Genomic DNA, 18,088 nt, shown 5'->3' on the forward strand with positions numbered 1-18,088 from the left:
GTAACGAACCGGGACAAGTGATGGGCTTGTTAGTGGGTGAGCATTTTGGTGATGGTGACCACAATTCTGTGACTTTCACCTTGGTTATGGAGAGAGATAGGTGCGTGCAACAGGGTAGGTTTTTACAATTGGGGGAAGGGTAAATACGATGCTGCAAGACAAGATCTGAGGAACATAAGTTGGGAGCATAGGCTGTCAGGGAAGGATGTCATTGAAATGTGGAACTTTTTCAAGGAACAGATATGATGTGTCCTTGATATGTATGTACCTGTCAGGCAGGAAAGAGATGGTCGTGTGAGGTAACCTTGGTTGACGAGGGAGGTTGAATGTCTTGTAAAGAGGAAGAAGGAGGCTTACATAAGGTTGAGGAAACAAGGTTCAGACAGAGCGCTGGAGGGATCCAGGATAGCCGGGAGGGAGCTGAAGAAAGGGATTAGGAGAGCTAAGAGAGGGCATGAAAAATCTTTGGCGGGTAGGATCAAGGATAACCCCAAGGCCTTTTATACGTATGTGAGAAACATGAGAATGACGAGAACGAGGGTAGGTCCGATCAAGGACAGTAGTGGGAGACTGTGTATTGAGTCGGAAGAGATAGGAGAGGTCTTGAATGAGTACTTTTCTTCAGTATTTACAAACGAGAGGGACCGTATTGTTGAAGAGGAGAGTATGAAATGGACTGGTAAGCTAGAGGAGATACTTGTTAGGAAGGAAGTGTGTTGGGCATTTTGAAAAACTTGAGGAAAGACAAGTCCCCCGGGTCTGACGGGATATATCCTAGGATTATGTGGGAAGCAAGAGAGGAAATTGCAGAGCTGTTGGCAATGATCTTTTCGTCTTCACTGTCAACGGGGGTGGTACCAGGGGACTGGAATGTGACGAATGTTGTGCCCCTGTTCAAAAAAGGGAGTAGGGATAACCCCGGGAATTACAGGCCAGTTAGTCTTACTTCGGTGGTAGGCAAAGTAATGGAAAGGGTACTGAGGGATAGGATTTATGATTATCTGGAAAGACACTGCTTTATTAGGGACAGCCAGCATAGATTTGTGAAGGGTAGGTCTTGCCTTACAAGTCTTTACTAAATTCTTTCAGGAGGTAACCAAGCATGTGGATGAGGGTAGAGCAGTGGATGTCGTATACATGGATTTTAGTGAGGCATTTGATAAGGTTCCCCATGGTAGACTTATGCGGAAAGTCAGGAGGCATGGGATAGAGGGAAATTTGGCCAATTGGATAGAAAACTGGCTAACCGGTCGAAGGCAGAGAGTGGTGGTAGATGGTAAATATTCAGCCTGGAGCCCAGTTACAAGTGGAGTTCCGCAGGGATCAGTTCTGGGTCCTCTGCTGTTTGTAATTTTTATTAATGACTTGGAAGATGGAGTCGAAAGGTGGGTCAGTAAATTTGCAGACGATACGAAGATTGGTGGAGTTGTGGATAGGGAGGAGGGCTGTTGTCGGCTGCAAAGGGACTTAGATATGATGCATAGCTGGGCTGAGGAGTGGCAGATGGAGTTGAACCCTGTCAAGTGTGAGGTTGTCCATTTTGGATGGACAAATAAGAATGCAGAATACAGGGTTCTTAGTAAGGTGGAGGAGCAGAGAGATCTTGGGGTCTATGTTCATAGCTCTTTGAAAGTTGCCACTCAGGTGGATAGAGCTTGTAAGAAGGCCTTTGGTGTATTAGCGTTCATTAGCAGAGGGATTGAATTCATGAATCGTGAGGTGATGTTGCAGCTGTACAGGACCTTGGTAAGGCCACATTTGGAGTACTGTGTGCAGTTCTGGTCGCCTCACTTTAGGAAAGATGTGGAAGCTTTGGAGAGGGTGCAGAGGAGATTTACGAGGATGTTGCCTGGAATGGAGAATAGGTCGTACAAGGATAGGTTGAGAGTGCTTGGCCTTTTCTCATTTACCTTCCTTGAAGGATGAGGGGTGACTTGATAGAGGTTTATAAGATGATCAGGGAATAGATAGAGTGGACAGTCAGAGACTTTTTCCCCGGGTACAACAGAGTGTTACAGGGGGACATAAATTTAAGGTGAAGGGTGGAAGGTATAGGGGGGATGTCAGGGATAGGTTTTTTACCAGAGAGTGGTGGGGGCATGGAATGCGCTGCCTGTGGGAGTGGCAGAGTCAGAATCATTGGTGACCTTTAAGCGGCAATTGGATAGGTACATGGATGGGTGCTTAAGCTAGGACAAATGTTCGGCACAACATCGTGGGCCGAAGAGCCTGTTCTGTGCTGTATTGTTCTATGTTCTATGCATTTATTTCAATGCAAGAGGCCTAACAGGGAAGGCAGATGAACTCAGAGCATGGTTAGAAACATGGGACTGGAATATCATTGCAGTTACAGAAACGTGGCTCAGGGATGGGCAGGACTGGCAGTTTAATGTTCCAGGATACAAATGCTACAGGAAGGATAAAAAAGGGAGGCAAGAGAGGAGGGGGAGTGGTGTTTTTGATAAGGGATAGCATTACAGCTGTGCTGAGGGAGGATATTCCCAGAAATACATCCAGGGAAATTACTTGGGTGGAACTGAGAAATAGAAAAGGGATGGTCACCTTATTAGGATTGTACTATAGACCCCCCAATAGTCAGTGGGAAATTGAGAAACAAATTTGTAAGGATTTCTCAGTAATCTGGAAGAATAATAGGCTGGTTATGGTAGGGGATTTTAACTTTCCAAACACAGACTGGACTGCTATAGTGTGAAGGGTTTAGATGCCGAGGAATTTGTCAAGTGTGTACAAGAAGATTTTCTGATTCAGCATGTGGATGTACCCACATGAGAAGGTGAAAAACCTCACCTACTGTTGATAAATAAGGCAGGACAGGTGACTGAGGTTTCTGTAGGGGGGTACTTTGGGGCCAGAGACCATAATTCTATCGGTTTTAAAGTAGTGATTGAAAAGGACAGACAGGATCTAAAAGTTAAAGTTCTAAATTGAAGGTAGGCCAATTTTGACAGAATTAGGCAAAAGTTGATTCGGGGTGAATGTTCACAGGTGAAGGGGTGGCTGGGAAATGTGAAGCCTTCAAAAATGAGATAACGTGAGTCCAGAAACAGTACGTTCCTATTCGGGTGAAAGGCAAGACGAGTAAGTGTAGGGGACACAGGATGACAAGAGAAATTAAAGTTTTGGTTAAGAAGAGGAAGGAGGCAACTGTCAGATAGCGACAGCAGAGATTGAGTGAATCCCTAGAAGAGCATAAACTCAGTTGGAGTATAATGAAGAGGGAAATCAGAAGGGCAAAAACAGGACATGAGATAACTTTGGCAAATAGGGTTAAGGAGAATCCAAAGGGATTTTATAAACACATTAAGGACAAGAGAGTCATTAGGGATAGAATAGAGCCCCTCAAAGATCAGCAAGGCAGCCTATGTATGGAGCCACAGGAGAAGGGGGGTATGCTAAATGAGTGTATTGAGTCAGTGTTTACTGTGGAGAAGGACATGGAAGATACAGAATGTGGGGCAACAGATGGTGACATCTTGCAAAATGTCCATATTAGAGAGGATAAGAGGCTGAATGTCTTCATGCATAAAAGTGGATAAATCCTCAGGACCTGATCAGGTGTACCCGAGAACTGTGTGGGAAGTGAGGGAAGTGATTACTGGGCCTCTTGCTGAGATATTTGTATCATCGATAGTCACGGGTGAGGTGCCGGAAAACTGGAGGTTGGCTAACGTGGTGCCACTGTTTAAGAAAGGCAATAAAGACAAGCCAGGGAACTATAGACCGGTGAGCCTGACCTCAGTAGTGGGCAAGGTGTTGGAGGGAATCCTGAGGGACAGGATGTACATGTATTTGGAAAGGCAAGGACTGATTAGGGATAGTTAACATGGCTTTGTGTGTGGAAAATCATGTCTCACAAACTTGATTGAGTTTCTTGAAGAAGTAACAAAGAGGATTGGTGAGGACAGAACAGTAGATGTGACTTCTATGGACTTCAGCAAGGCATTCAACAAGATTCCTCATGGTCAACTGGTTAACAAGGTTAGATCACAGAGGGTTTTGAGAAGATTTGTAGCTCAGGTTGAGGTTCTGGATGTAGGTTTGCTCACCGAGCTGACAAGCTGAACCTTCCTGCTCAGCAAGTGAACTTACATCCAGGGTTAAGTCACATGGAATACAGGGAGAACTAGCCATTTGGATACTGAACTGAAGGTAGATGACAGAGGGTGGTGGTGGAGGGTTGTTTTTCAGACTGGAGGCCTGTGACCAATGGAGTGCCACAAGGATCGGTGCTGGGTCCTCTACTTTTTGTCATTTATATAAATGATTTGGATCTGAGCATACAAGGTACAATTAGTAAGTTTGCAGAAGACACCAAAATTGGAGGTGTAGTGTACACGATGAAGGTTATCACAGATTACAACGGGACCGTAATCACATGGGCCAATGGGCTGAGGGGTGGCAGATGGAGTTTAATTCAGATAAATGTGGGGTGCTGCATTTTGGGAAAGCAAATCAGGGCAGGACTTATACACTTAATGGTAAGGTACTAGGGAGTGTTGCTGAACAAAGAGATCTTGGAGTGCAGGTTCATAGCTCCTTGAAAGTACAGTTGCAGGTAGATAGGATAGTGAAGGCAGCGTTTGGTATGTTTTCTTTTATTGGTCAGAGTATTGGGTACAGGAGTTGGGAGGTCATGTTGCGGCTGTACAGGACATTGGTTAGGCCACTGTTGGAATATTGCATGCAATTCTGGTCTCCTTCCGATCGGAAAGATGTTGTGAAACCTGAAAGGGTTCAGAAAAGATTTACAAGGATGTTGCCAGGGTTGGAGGGTTTGAGCGACAGGGAGAGGCTGAACAGGCTGGGGCTGTTTTCCCTGGAGCATTGGAGGCTCAGGGGTGACCTTACAGAGGTTTATAAAATCATGAGGGGCATGGATAGGATAAATAGACAAAGTATTTTCCCTGGGGTGGGGGAGTCCAGAACTAGAGAGCATAGGTTAAGGATGAGAGGGGAAAGATAAAAAAGGGGCAACTTTTTCACGCAGAGGGTAGTACGTTACCTTCCAGGCCAGTTCCGAACAGAAAACATTTGCCTCCCTTCTCTACTTTCAAACAATCTGCTGTTCCAAGTTCATCTGAACTTCATCTCAGAGGTCCAGACTCAAAACATAACTGGGGAAAATGACAGAGTAATAGTGATAGTTTCCACTCGAAAATATACGGATTACCCATGGTGCGCTGTTTAAACTTCACAGAATGACAAAGAAATAAAGCAACAAAGATTGTTGGAAAATTTCAGCAGCTCTGGCACCATCTATGGAGAGAAAGCAGCGTTCATGTTTCGGGTCCAGTGATTCTTCTTCAGGTTTATTGAGGTGAAAACTCAGAGAATGAAAAGAAAACCTGGCAGATGGAATTTAATATGAGTAACTGAGGATTGGTAGATTTTGGTAATAGAATTTCAGCAGAATTATCTTCTTCTGAATTTTAGAAAACTGGCTGGTTCAGTAAAGACAGATTGGTGGATTCAACTTTATAGTTTACTGAGAATAGCATCTTCCGTGGATAAGGCCATAGCAAAAAAATACTTCTTGCTAACATGTTCAAAATAAACCAATCGTACAACTGGGATTGGTTAAAGAGTAATATCGGTACATTCCAATGACATATGACTGTACATAACCAGAACAGCAGGAACTGCAAGGCTGAGCATGCAGGTCTGACTTATCCAAATTACTGCTGCTTCTGAGCTGAGTCACGAAACGACAATATGACATGTCTCAGGAGAAGTGATTGGCAGCAGCTATGGTTGCACCTCCTTAAAGGCACATGTACATCAAGTCACAACAGTTGGAAGAGTCACTCAACATAAAATGTCACTCTGGTCACAGATAAATCCTATGTGCACTTTTGAACTCTACATTCTGGAAAAGTTATAAAGATAACAGAGAGGGCACAGTGCCGGTTTGTTTAATTTGTTTGTGAAATGTGGGGGCATCACTGGCTGGGCCAAGGTTTATCACCTCTCCTTAATTGCCCTCGAGAAGGTGGAGGTGAGCTGCCTTCTTGAACCACTGCAGTCCATGAAGTCTGTGTGTGGGCCCATAATACTGTCAGGGAAAGGAGTTGCAAGATCTTGAGCTAGGGACAGTCAAAGAACACCAATATTGCTCCAAGTCAGGATGATGAGTGACTTAGCCAGTACTCACAATTGGTCAGCATCATTAGTTTTGAAGGTGCTGTGAAGGAGCCTTGTTTGGTGAGTTGGACAAGTGCACTGTGAAAAACTGAACGATTTCAAGTAGAGTAGAGGGTGTTTAAGGGGTGACTTGATTGTGGTTTTTTAAAAACTACAAAGAGGTAAATCAGAAGACTGAGCTAAGTCAGCTGGAAATGCTGAGAGATAAGATGAAAAATGGCACATTTCAGTCAGAGGAGCAGAGGAGCCATACTGATGGCAATGAGATTTTGGAATGTTCTCCCAGAATTAAGCACTGATCAAGTGTGCATTTGAGAGCAAGCTAGGTTGGTGTTTGATATAAAGGGCAGGAGGTAGAGGGATATGGAGATAATCATTTCAGTTAAAATGAACATTCTTCTCATGTGATAGAGTGAGCTCAACATGAATTGGAAAGGCCATGTTTGTGTTGTAAGTTCCAGGTGACCACCACTCAGATTTTCACAAATTACTGCATGGGATACATCTTTTCTGTGTTAATGGTTTTAGGCAGGATGGTTTACCCCATGACGTAAATGTTTTAAAGCACAAGGGTGGGCATTCTCTCCATTCTTGTCAAAGGGTCGCAGAGTCCTACAGCACGGTGACAGACCCTTTGGCCCTAACTGGTCCGTGCCGACCAAAATATCCACCTACACTAACTCCATTTCCCTGCATTGGCCTGTGTCCACCTAATCCTTTCCTATCAAAATATTTGTCCAAATGTCTTTTAAATGTTGCTAATATATCTGCCTCAAACATTTCCACATCTCATTCCATATCTGCACCACCCTCTATGTACAAAAGTTGCCCCTCAGGTTCCCTTTTATTCATTCCCCTCTAACCCTAAACTGATGCCCTCTCGTCCTCAATTCCTCAATCCTGGGAAAAAGACTGAGTGCATTCACCCTATCCATGCCTCTCATGATCTCGTAGAGTTCTATAAGACTCCCCCATTCCCCACAGCCCCTCAGTCTCCTACGCTCTAAAGAAAAAGGTCTTAGCTTGTCCAACCTCTCCCCATAATCAGACCTTCGTGTCCTGGCAACATCCTTGTAAATTTCTTCTGCACTCTTTCCAGTTTAATAATATCCTTCCCATAACAGCATGAACAAAACTGAACACAATACTCCAAGTGTGGCCTCACCAATGTCCTGTACAGCAACAACAACATAACTTCCCAACTTCTATAGTCAGTGCCTTGACTGGTGAAGGCCAGTGTGCCAAAAGCCACCTTCATTGTCCTGTCTACCTGAGACTCCACTTGCAGAGAACCATGCACCTGAATTCCAAGATCCCTCAGTTTCACCACACCCGTTAAGGCCCTACCATTCACCATGAAACTCCTACCTTGATTTGACTTTCCAAAATGCAATACTTCACACTTATCTATATTAAACTCTACTTGCCATTTCTTGACCCACTTCCCCAAGTGGTCAAGGTCCTGCTGCAATTTCTGATAATCTTTCTCACTGTCCACCATACCACCTATTTTAGGGTTATCAGCAAACTTACAAATCATGGTTTGTGCATTCTCATCCAAATCATTGATACAGATAACAAACAGCAATGCGCCCAACACCGAATCCTGAGGCACTCTACTGGATGGAGGTCTGCAGTCTGACAAGCATCCTTCCACTTGTTACCCTCTGCTTCATACTGTTAAGCCAATGGTGTATCCAATTTGCCAGCTTTCACTGGATTCCATGCGATCTAACCTTCCAGAGGAGTCTCCCATGTGGAACCTTATCAAAAGCCTTACTGAAATCCATATCAACTACATCTACCACCCTTCTCTCATCAACCTTCCTGGTCACTTTATCAAAGAACAATTTGTGAAACATGATCTCCCATGCATAAAGCCATGCTGATTACTCCTAACCAACCCCGTCTTTCCAAATGCATGTATATCTTATCTCTCAGAAACTTCTCAAGTAACTTACCCACCAGAGATGTTCAGCTTACTGGTCGATAATTCGTAGGTTTTTCTTGAATAAGGACACGACATTCACTACCCTCCAGCCTTCCAGACCTCCCCCGTGGCTAACGATGTGGCAAAATATCAGCCAGGGTCCCCGTAATTCCTTCTCTAGCCTCTAGCAATGTTCTTGGAGATTTATCCACCTTCATACATTCTAATACATCCAACACCTCCTCTAGTGTGATATGGATTGGCCCCAAGATATCACAACTAACTTCCCCAAGGTCCCAAGTCTTTATGTCTTTCTCCACGGTAAACACAGAGGAGAAATATTCATTGAGGACCTTGCCTTCTCCTGCTGTTCTACACAGACATGACCACTTGAATCCTTGAGAGGCCCTATTATGCATCTAGTTATTCTTTCTCCTTTAATATATTTAAAGAACCTCTTTCAATTCACCCTAATCTTCTCAGTCAAGGACAAGCCCCCTTGTCACCCTCCTGATTTCCTTCTTCAGTAAAGTCCTGTATCCCCTATATACCCCCAGGGATTCCCTTGATCCCAGCTGCCTATCCCTGAACCATGCCTCCTTCTTTTTCTGGTCAAAGCCTCAATGTGTCTTGCCATCCAGGGTTCCCTATTCCTGCCAACCTTGCCCATCACCCTCACAGGACTTTGAACTCGAGCTATCTCACTCTTACTGACCACCCACTTGCCGGAGCTCCCTTTGTCTGCACACAAACTACTCCAAGTGACCCCTGCAAGCTACTTTTTAATTCCATTAAAATTCGCCTTACTCCAATTTAGAACTTGTTTTGTCACTCTCCATAACTATTTTAAAATTAATGCAACTATGGTCACTGGTCCCAAAGTGCTCCCTCACTGTCACCTCTGTCACATGTCCTGCCCTATTTCCCAAGAGTAGGTTAAGTTTTGCCCCTTCCTGAGTTGGACCCTCTATATACTGCTTGAGGAAACTTTCCTCAATGCACCTAACAAATTCCACCCCATCTAAGCCCTGAACACTCTGGCAATCCCAGTCTACGTCAGGAAAATTAAAATCCCCTAATAGGACAACCCTATTGTTCCTGCAAGTCTCCCCAATCTCTCTGCATATTTGTTCCTCTAATTCCCGTTGGCTATTTGGGGGCCTATTTACAACCCGGATCACATCACTATCCCCTTCTTATTTCTTAGCTCCACCCACAAAGCCTCACTGGATGTTTGTTCAGTGACTTCAACTCTGATTACTGCAGTAATACTCACTTTAAATGCAACTCCCCCTCCCTTCCCTCCACCACTTCTGTCCCACCTGTAACCTGGTACATGAAGCTTCCAGTCCTGTCCTTCCCTTAGCCATGTTTCTGGAATGGCTATAATATCGCAGTCCTACCGACCTAGCCATGCCCTGAGTTCATCAGCCGCCTTGCACTGAAATAGATGCAATTTAATCCAACAGGCATTCCTTGCTCCCTGTCGTGTTCCAGCCTGACCTGTCTCTTCACTTTACTATTTCTGATGACTGTATCTTCTTCTTGCCTCCCTGCTGTTGAGGGTCCCACTTCCCCTGCCAATCTAGCTTAAAACCTCTCTTGTACCATGAGGAAAATTGGCTGCTGAGACATTAGTCCCCCTCCAGTTCAGGTGCAACCCGTCCCTCTTGAACAAGTCACCGCTGCCCCAGAAAAGGTCCCAATGATCTAAAAATCTGAATCCCTGCCTCCTGCACCTTTTCTTTAGCCACACATTCATCTGCCACATCCTCCTGTTCTTACTCTCACTAGCACATGGCACTGGAAGTAATCCAGAGATGATGACCCACGAGACCCTGGTTTTTAACTTTTTTCCTTGATCTGTATGATCACGCTGCAGGACCTCATCCCTATTTCTATCTCTGACATTTGTGCCAACTTGCACAATAACTTCTGGTTGCTCACCCTTCCCTTGAACGGCCATCCCCCATAACAGTATCCAAAATGGTATACTTATTTTTGAGGGGAATGGCCAGAAGGGGTTCCTGCACTCTCTGCCTACTCCCTTTGCCTTTCTTGATGGTCACTCAGCTACTCTCTGCCTGAACCTTAGGTATGACCACCTCACCAAAACTCTTATCTAAGAGGTGCTCAGCATTTTGGGTGATCCTGAGTGCATCCAGCTCCAGCTCCATCTTGTCTTCGTCCATTATTGCTGAAGTCTTCACCTGTGCCTTTGTCATCTCCATGGCTGCCTCTTCCAGTACCTTCCTGACTCACCCCTCATCCTTCACCATCTCAAAGGGTGAAGTCCAAGCTTGGCTGTCTATCTGCTGACTCAGACCAAGTCCCATTCATCCATCATCACTGTTCTCACTGCTTTCCATTGGCTTCCAATCTGGCATCACCTCAAATTTAAAATTCCCACCTTCATCCCTCCATGTTCTCTCCTCCTTTTTGTCTCTGTAACCTCTTCCTGCTCTTCACCCCTCCAAGTTAACTGACCTTCTCAAATTCTGTGTCTTGCTTCTTGAGCATCTCTGATTTCTATTGCTGCAACAGGCGTGGTTCTGCTTTCAGCTGTCTGGGTCTCAAGGATTCGAAGTGAAGACATTCATAAAAACTAACCTGTTTGATGATGCTTCTAGTTATTCACCCCAATAACTCTGTATTCTAATGGAATTCAGCAGTCCACTGTTCCAAGTAACCCTGATCCTTATTTCTGTTCCTGAATGAGTTGTTGGGACACAGTGCACAGAATGCCATTTAAGACCACAGGACCATTGCAAAAAGCAACAGGAGTGGGTTGTTTGGCCCCTGAAGCCTGCTCCACCATTCAATTCGATCAAGGCTGATCCAGTACTCCCACCAACTACTTTCCTGCTCTTTCTCCATAACCCATCTGATTAAGAATCGATCTCAGCTTTAAATATATGTATATTTAAGTACATATGCCAGCAGAGCTGTCTGTGCCAAGAAGTTCCAAAGACTCTTAACCCTCAAGGAGAAGAAATGCCTCCTTATCTCACTCTTAAATTGGCACCTCTTTATTCTGAGACTCTGCCCTCTGCTTCTCGATTCTCCCATGAGGGGAAACATCCTCTCAGCATTTATCCTATCAAGCCCATTAAGAATTCTCTGTGTTTGAATGAGGTCATCTCCATCCTTCTAAACTCCAGTGAGGGGAGCTCTAATTTTGTTCATGAGACAATCCCTTCGTACCGGGGATCATCCGAGTGAACCTTCTCTGACCTGCACCTATTGAAATGGGTTCGCCTTCCAATGACTGCTGTTCTGTTTATGTGTAGCCTTACGTCCTTGTCATTCATATAAATGACTTGGAGGTGAACAAAAACAATAATGAAGAAGTTTGCAGATGACACCAAAATTGGTGGACAGTGAAGAAAGTTACCTCCGAGTACAATGGGACCGTGACCAGGAGTGGCAGATGGAGTTTAATTCAGATAAATGTGAGGTGCTGCATTTTAGGAAAGTAAATCAGAGCAGGACTTATGCACTTAACGGTAAGGTCCCGGGGAGTGTTGCTGAACTAAGGTGCCTTAGAGTGCAGGTTCATAGCTCCTTGAAAGTAGAGTCACAGGTAGACCGGATAGTGAAGAAGGCATTTGGTATGCTTTCTTTTATTGGTCATGTATTGGGAGGTCATGTAGCAGCTGTACAGGACATTGGTTCGGCCTCTTTTGGAATACTGTGTGCAGTTCTGGTCTCCCTGACATAAAAAGGATATTGTGAAGCATGAAAGATTTACGAGGATGTTGCCAGGGTTGGAGGATTTGAATTACAAGGAGAGGCTGAATAGGTTGGGGCTGTTTTCGCTGGAAACTGAGGGGTGACCTAATATAGGTTGGTAAAATCGTGAGGGGCATGGATAGGATAAATAGCCAAGGACTTTTTCCCTGGTTGTGAAGTCCAAAACTAGGGGGCATGCATTTAACACGAGAGGGGAAAGATATAAAAGGAGTCTAATGGGTAACGTTTTCACACAGACAGTGGTGCGTGTATGAAACGAGCTGCCAGAGGAAGTGGTGGTGGCTGGTACAGTGGCAACATTTAAAAGGCAAATGGATGGGTCTATGAACAGGAAGGGATCAGAGGGATCTGAGCCAAAAGCTGGCAAATGGGACTAAATAACTTTCAGACATCTGGTCAGCAGCTGGTCCAAAGGGTCTGTTTCCATGCTGTACATGTGTATGACTCTTTGACTTGATCAATCCCTTATATTGGAGCTTTCTGCAGTTTTCCTCCATTTAAATCATGCTGTGTTCTTTTGTTCTTCCATTTAAAATGAACAACTTGACATTTTCCAACATTGTACTCCACTTGCTGACTTTTTGTCCAGTTACCTAATCGATCAATATCTGTCTGTAAACTCTTATGCAATTTGCCTTTCCACCTAGTTTTGTGTGTCCAAGAGAACATTATTTCCATGCAAGATTTCCAGCAAGCTATTTAACCTGGTTAGGTCACACCGGATAACTCTGCATTGTTTCACTTCAGTTGACTGGCCTGTTATTGTACAGCAGATTGCATGTAATTCCAAGTGTGCATGACCTGAATTCAGCTTAATCCAGGGTCAAACCTGTGACTCTGACCAGCATCCAGCCTGTGACATGGTCTATCCTGGTAAGAGTGGACAGGGTAAATTCATACAACAGGTTTTGGGAGTTCACAATGCCTGAGCCTTTCATTAGCAGAATGAGTTCCTGGGATAGCTTACGCTGCTAATGTGTAACGATGTTTGCAACTGAGAGTTAAACATCAACACAACATTTTGAAAGTGCAATTCAATGCGATCAACAGGAGTTTCTGCCCATTGCATATTGTGTAAATTTTACAACTGAGGGGACTAACGACCAATGAGACAATGCCTCTTATTTTCTGGGGGTTTGGAGAACCTAGTTCTGAAGGAGACAAATTGGAATGGAACATTGTAGATGAAAATGTTAAATGATAGAGACAGACACAGATACAGACTGGCAGTTCTGTTCTTTTGTAAGTGACCCCATCAGCCAACAGGGTCATATATTTTCGCAATGGATCATCCTTTAAGCTGTGTTTGGCAGAAACACTGTCGCACAAATCTCTTTGGGTGGCCATAGGCCAACACAGAACAAGATTAATAAGGATTTAAGCGTGGATTGGCTATTGGTAATGAGGCCTGGTCCAATAACTGCAGATCTGATGAGAATAAAAGGCTTTTATGTATCATCTGAACCCAATAAAGCTAAACGCCACTGTCATTTAATACAAACTATTCACAGTGTGCGTGGTAGTACAGAGCATTGTATAACCAATTAATGTTGCGTGTCATTGCAGGAAAAGCTCTTCCATTTGATCAATACTGGACTTTAGATTTTATTCCTTGATATCTAACGCAAAGTGACATGAATTGCATCACTGCAGTGATGGGTGAACACAGCCTGGGAGGGTGAAAATCATTCCCCTTCAGTGAGATTTGTGTTGACTCTAATAAACAGGCACCAAGCTTCTAAATCAACCCTGACTTTATATGGCTGATTACAGACTCAGTTCTGGATTTCCTGTGTTCCTTTCTCTTGTATGAGTTGAAGACGTTGTCACTGCAGTACTCTGATTGATAATGGGTCTATCCTCTTTTCACACAGAGGTGCCTATGCTTAGTTAACTCCTGTCAGCTCAGACCAGGTTACATCTCTGATGAAACACTCAACACCGACAGTAAACAGACAGCTCGAGGTTAGCTTTGTTGCTGTTGGCCTCCTGCCTTTCTCCTCGATTTGTTTACCTCAGGTACAACAACAACAGCCTGAATTTATACAGTACCTTTTCATGAGAAAAGTGAAGGTCGAGAGGAGATTTGATTGCGTGATTCAACATAATGCAGCGTAGATCCAGAGAAACTACTTTCATTGGTGGAAGAATCAATCAGCAGAGGGCATCAGTTTAAGGTAGTCACTAACCGAGACAATGGCGAAATGAGGGAAACCCCGAGCGGTTAGTCACTGAGAGCACTACCTGAGGGACAGATTCAACTAGGATTTTGGATCATTATCGAGAGAGGAACTGTTTCTCTGACAGGGAAAGGGTGGGTCATTTGGTCCAGAGAACTGGCAAAGTCAAAGCAGATCTCAGATATCTCAAACAGTCAGGTGTTTCTGGGAGCCCACGGTGCATGAATCTGTGCTTGGAATGAGATTCATAACCAAGGAGAGCAAAACGTGGAGAGGCAGAAAGGTGAAGGGAGCCCAGGCAACCAAACACATGTGCACTAGTGATGGAGCAATTCAAAGCAGGAATGCTCAAGATGTCAAATCTGAAGGAGTGCAATGATGATGGAGAGGTCAGGGCTGAGGAGATTGCAAAGATGGGGAGGGGTTTGAAAGCATCAATGCCAATTTTACGCTGATGGCATTGGTAATCTGGGAGGCATCAATTTTGGGTGAAAGGGGCTTGGTGTGAATTTAGACACCAGCAGAATGGATCTTAATGTGGTGAAGTCATGGAGCTTGGTTGATGGGAACCTCGGGGGAAAGACCATCAGAACTGATGAATCTGGAGAATGATGTACCTGGAGGAAGACATGTGGCAAATATGGTTCAGCAAAGCTGTTTATTTATCAGCTGATACCTGAGATCAGCATCTCTTGGAGGATCAGAACTAAGGAACAGTGCATGGTCAGGTGGTCAAAACTGAGGGAGTGCCGCACTGTCGGAGGGTCAGTGCTGAGGGAGTGCCGCACTGTCGGAGGGTCAGTGCTGAGGGAGTGCTGCACTGTCGGAGGGTCAGTGCTGAGGGAGTGCTGCACTGTCGGAGGGTCAGTGCTGAGGGAGTGCTGCACTGTCGGAGGGTCAGTGCTGAGGGAGTGCCGCACTGTCGGAGGGTCAGTGCTGAGGGAGTGCTGCACTGTCGGAGGGTCAGTGCTGACGGAGTGCTGCACTGTCGGAGGGTCAGTGCTGAGGGAGTGCTGCACTGTCGGAGGGTCAGTGCTGAGGGAGTGCTGCACTGTCGGAGGGTCAGTGCTGAGGGAGTACTGCACTGTCAGAGGGTCAGTACTGAGGGAGTGCTGTACTGTCGGAGGGTCATTGCTGAGGAAGTGCTGTACTGTCGGAGGGTCAGTGCTGAGGGAGCGCCGCACTGTCGGAGGGTCATTGCTGAGGGAGTGCTGTACTGTTGGAGGGTCAGTGCTGAGGGAGCGCCGTACTGATGGAGGGTCAGTACTGAGGGAGTGCTGCACTGTCGGAGGGTCAGTACTGAGGTAGTGCTGCACTGTCGGAGGGTCAGTGCTGAGGGAGTGCTGCACTGTCAGAGGGTCAGTCCTGAGGGAGTGCTGTACTGTCAGAGGGTCAGCACTGAGGGAGTGCTGTACTGTCGGAGGGTCAGTACTGAGGGCCGCGCCGCACTGTCGGAGGGTCAGTCATATTATATAAGGAGTTTTTGCAGAAATGCTTTCTTCCAACTGAGCCACAGGACATATTGGACATGCAATCTAGGTTAGCAGTGTAGAAAAGTGCAGAGGATCATGTCTTCAAAGGGCTGTCCTTTAGATGTCAAAGCAAGTTGCTAATACAACCCCCAAAGTTGGCTTGTCATCCAACTGCTGCATTCTTGCTGTGTCTGATTAATATTACAGTCTCAAGATACTTCGGGTCCTGGCAATCTGAAACAAAACTGGTGCAAGTACTCAGCAGCTGTGTAAATATCTGTGCAGAGAGCTAAACAGAGTTGTTCTTTGAGTTTTCAGCAGAACTGGGATAGGTTTGTGATACAATCAGTTGTAAGCATTCAGAGAGGCGGATAAAGGTGGGCAGAACAGAAGGGAAGGTCGAAGATAGAATGGAATCCAGGAGATATGAAGTGATGAATTGGAACCTCGTGCAAGATCAAAGGAGGTGTTCAGATGGCAAATAAACCATGAAAGTATTGGTCTGACAGCTACCCTGTGAAGAAGCGACACTGGGAGCCATCAGCATGGTGGATCAATAGTTAGCACTGCTGCCTCACAGCACCAGGGTCCCAGGTTCGATTCCAGTCTTGGGCGACTGTCTGTGTGGAGTTTGCACATTCTCCCCGTGTCTGCGTGGGTTTCTTCTCACAGTCCCAAGATGTGCAGGTTCGGTGAATTGGCCATGCTGAATTGCCCGTAGTGTTAGGTGCATTACTCAGAGGGAAAAGGGTCTGGGTGGGTTACACTTTGGAGGGTCGGTGTGGACTTGTTGGGCCGCAGGGTCTGTTTCCACACGGTAGGGAATCTAATCTTAAAAAAAAGTGGAGGTCAAAGTTATTGAACCTCCAAGATGGGTAGGTGTAGATTACTCTTAATTATCATTCCTCCAATGTCTGCAATGGATTTATTAAAGATTCATGGAATCCCTACAGTGTGGAAGCAGGCCATTCAACCCATCGACTTCCCAGAGATCTACACACCCGACCCCATCCCCCTAAGCTCGCATTTCTCATGGCTAATCCATCTAACCTGCACGTCTTTGGACTGGTGGAGGAAACCGGAGCAAACCCCCGCAGGCACAGGGAGAACATGCAAACTCCACATATACACTCACCGAAGGGGGCAATCAAACCTAGGTCCCTGACACTGTAAGGCAACAGTGCTAACCACTGAGCCACTGTGCCACCACATTCCATTGTTTGGAATCGCAATAAAATAAATCACATTTCCCCTTTCTCTTTCCCGACAGCCCACTTTCAACCCGATGTCTGACTCCCATTCGAAAGTCACCAGTGGATCTGTTTCCACTGCCCTTTCAGGCAGGACATTCTAGTTTGTCACAACTTGCTGCATTAAAATCACTTCCTGTCTCCCAACTTGCCGTTTCCCGAGTCCCTCGTGTGTTCATCTAAGTTCTTCAAATTCTGTACTCTTCAATGTTGCAAAGGGTGAATATTACATTTGCCTTATTTTTTTTTAATTTGATCGCGGTTCAGGGAATTCTAATTTTCTGGTTTCAACACTGTTCTGCAAGGTAATTCTGGGTGGCTCATAAGTCATACATGTTGAACTCCATTGGCCACAGCTCTGTCCATTTGTTAGCCATGTCCCTTTGAACTCTGTGTCCTGTGCCACCTCACTTGATATTGCAGGTTAAATGCCAATTTGAACTAGTCAGATTAAATGATCTGTTTCTGTGCTGTGAACTGAGTGTAATTCCAGGGAACTGCTAAGTTGTTTAATTGCCTGAGCCATGTAGGTTTTGGGTGAAGCATTTGCTCAGCATGTGGGGTATTCAGTCTCAGAAGTGACTGCATTAGACCCATGCTGCCCTGACAAATCACAGCACATTATGAAGGAGTCACAGGCTCCACTCATTCAGCCACTCATGCCTGTTTACAAACGGAAAAGGAAAGTAATATGTCAATTTAACTCAGAGGGGGGTTCACAGTGACGCAGAAAGCTATCCTGAGGATGAAGAAATTTTCTCGGGGGTGAAGGGACCTGCCGTGCAGAATAAAATGCGTGACATTGTGCCCCACGTTGAGAGAATTTCAGTGGTTTTCCTGTAGAAAATAAGCCTGACTGCTTCACATTCTCAGATACAAGGTTTGCTTTGAAGGTTCCCCATTGCAATTTATCTCTCTCTATTAGATCCATTATGCATCACCCCAGGTGCATGACAGATCTGTTCCATTGGGTAGCAGCTCGTGATCATTTGAACCCTCCGGTGGGCACAGCTTCTGGAATATATGCTATCATCAGCTGAGGCCCACACTGCAGACTGGCCAGCAGGAATAACAATACAAAACGATTAGCTTGGTCTTGGAAAGAGTGAGTTGTGGCTGATAGTCCAGCATTGCAAGGTTATGAGGAAGAGAGCAGGTGGAACTGCCAGGGTTTGTGAAATAACCACGCAGATGCCAGTCACTAACTCACCCTTAATTACACATGGACTGTACATGGGCTGTGACCAGCCAGCTCAAAGCCAGTCTCGAGACTGAAGGGACCTTCTGAATCTCCTGTTTCAATCTGTCAGCCAGGGCTCCCTGATTGGCCCAAGTTAACAA

This window comes from Chiloscyllium plagiosum, unplaced genomic scaffold (genome assembly GCF_037043375.1).
Source record: "Chiloscyllium plagiosum isolate Xiang-an unplaced genomic scaffold, Cpla_swu_hap1 HiC_scaffold_48, whole genome shotgun sequence".
NCBI lineage: Eukaryota > Metazoa > Chordata > Chondrichthyes > Orectolobiformes > Hemiscylliidae > Chiloscyllium > Chiloscyllium plagiosum.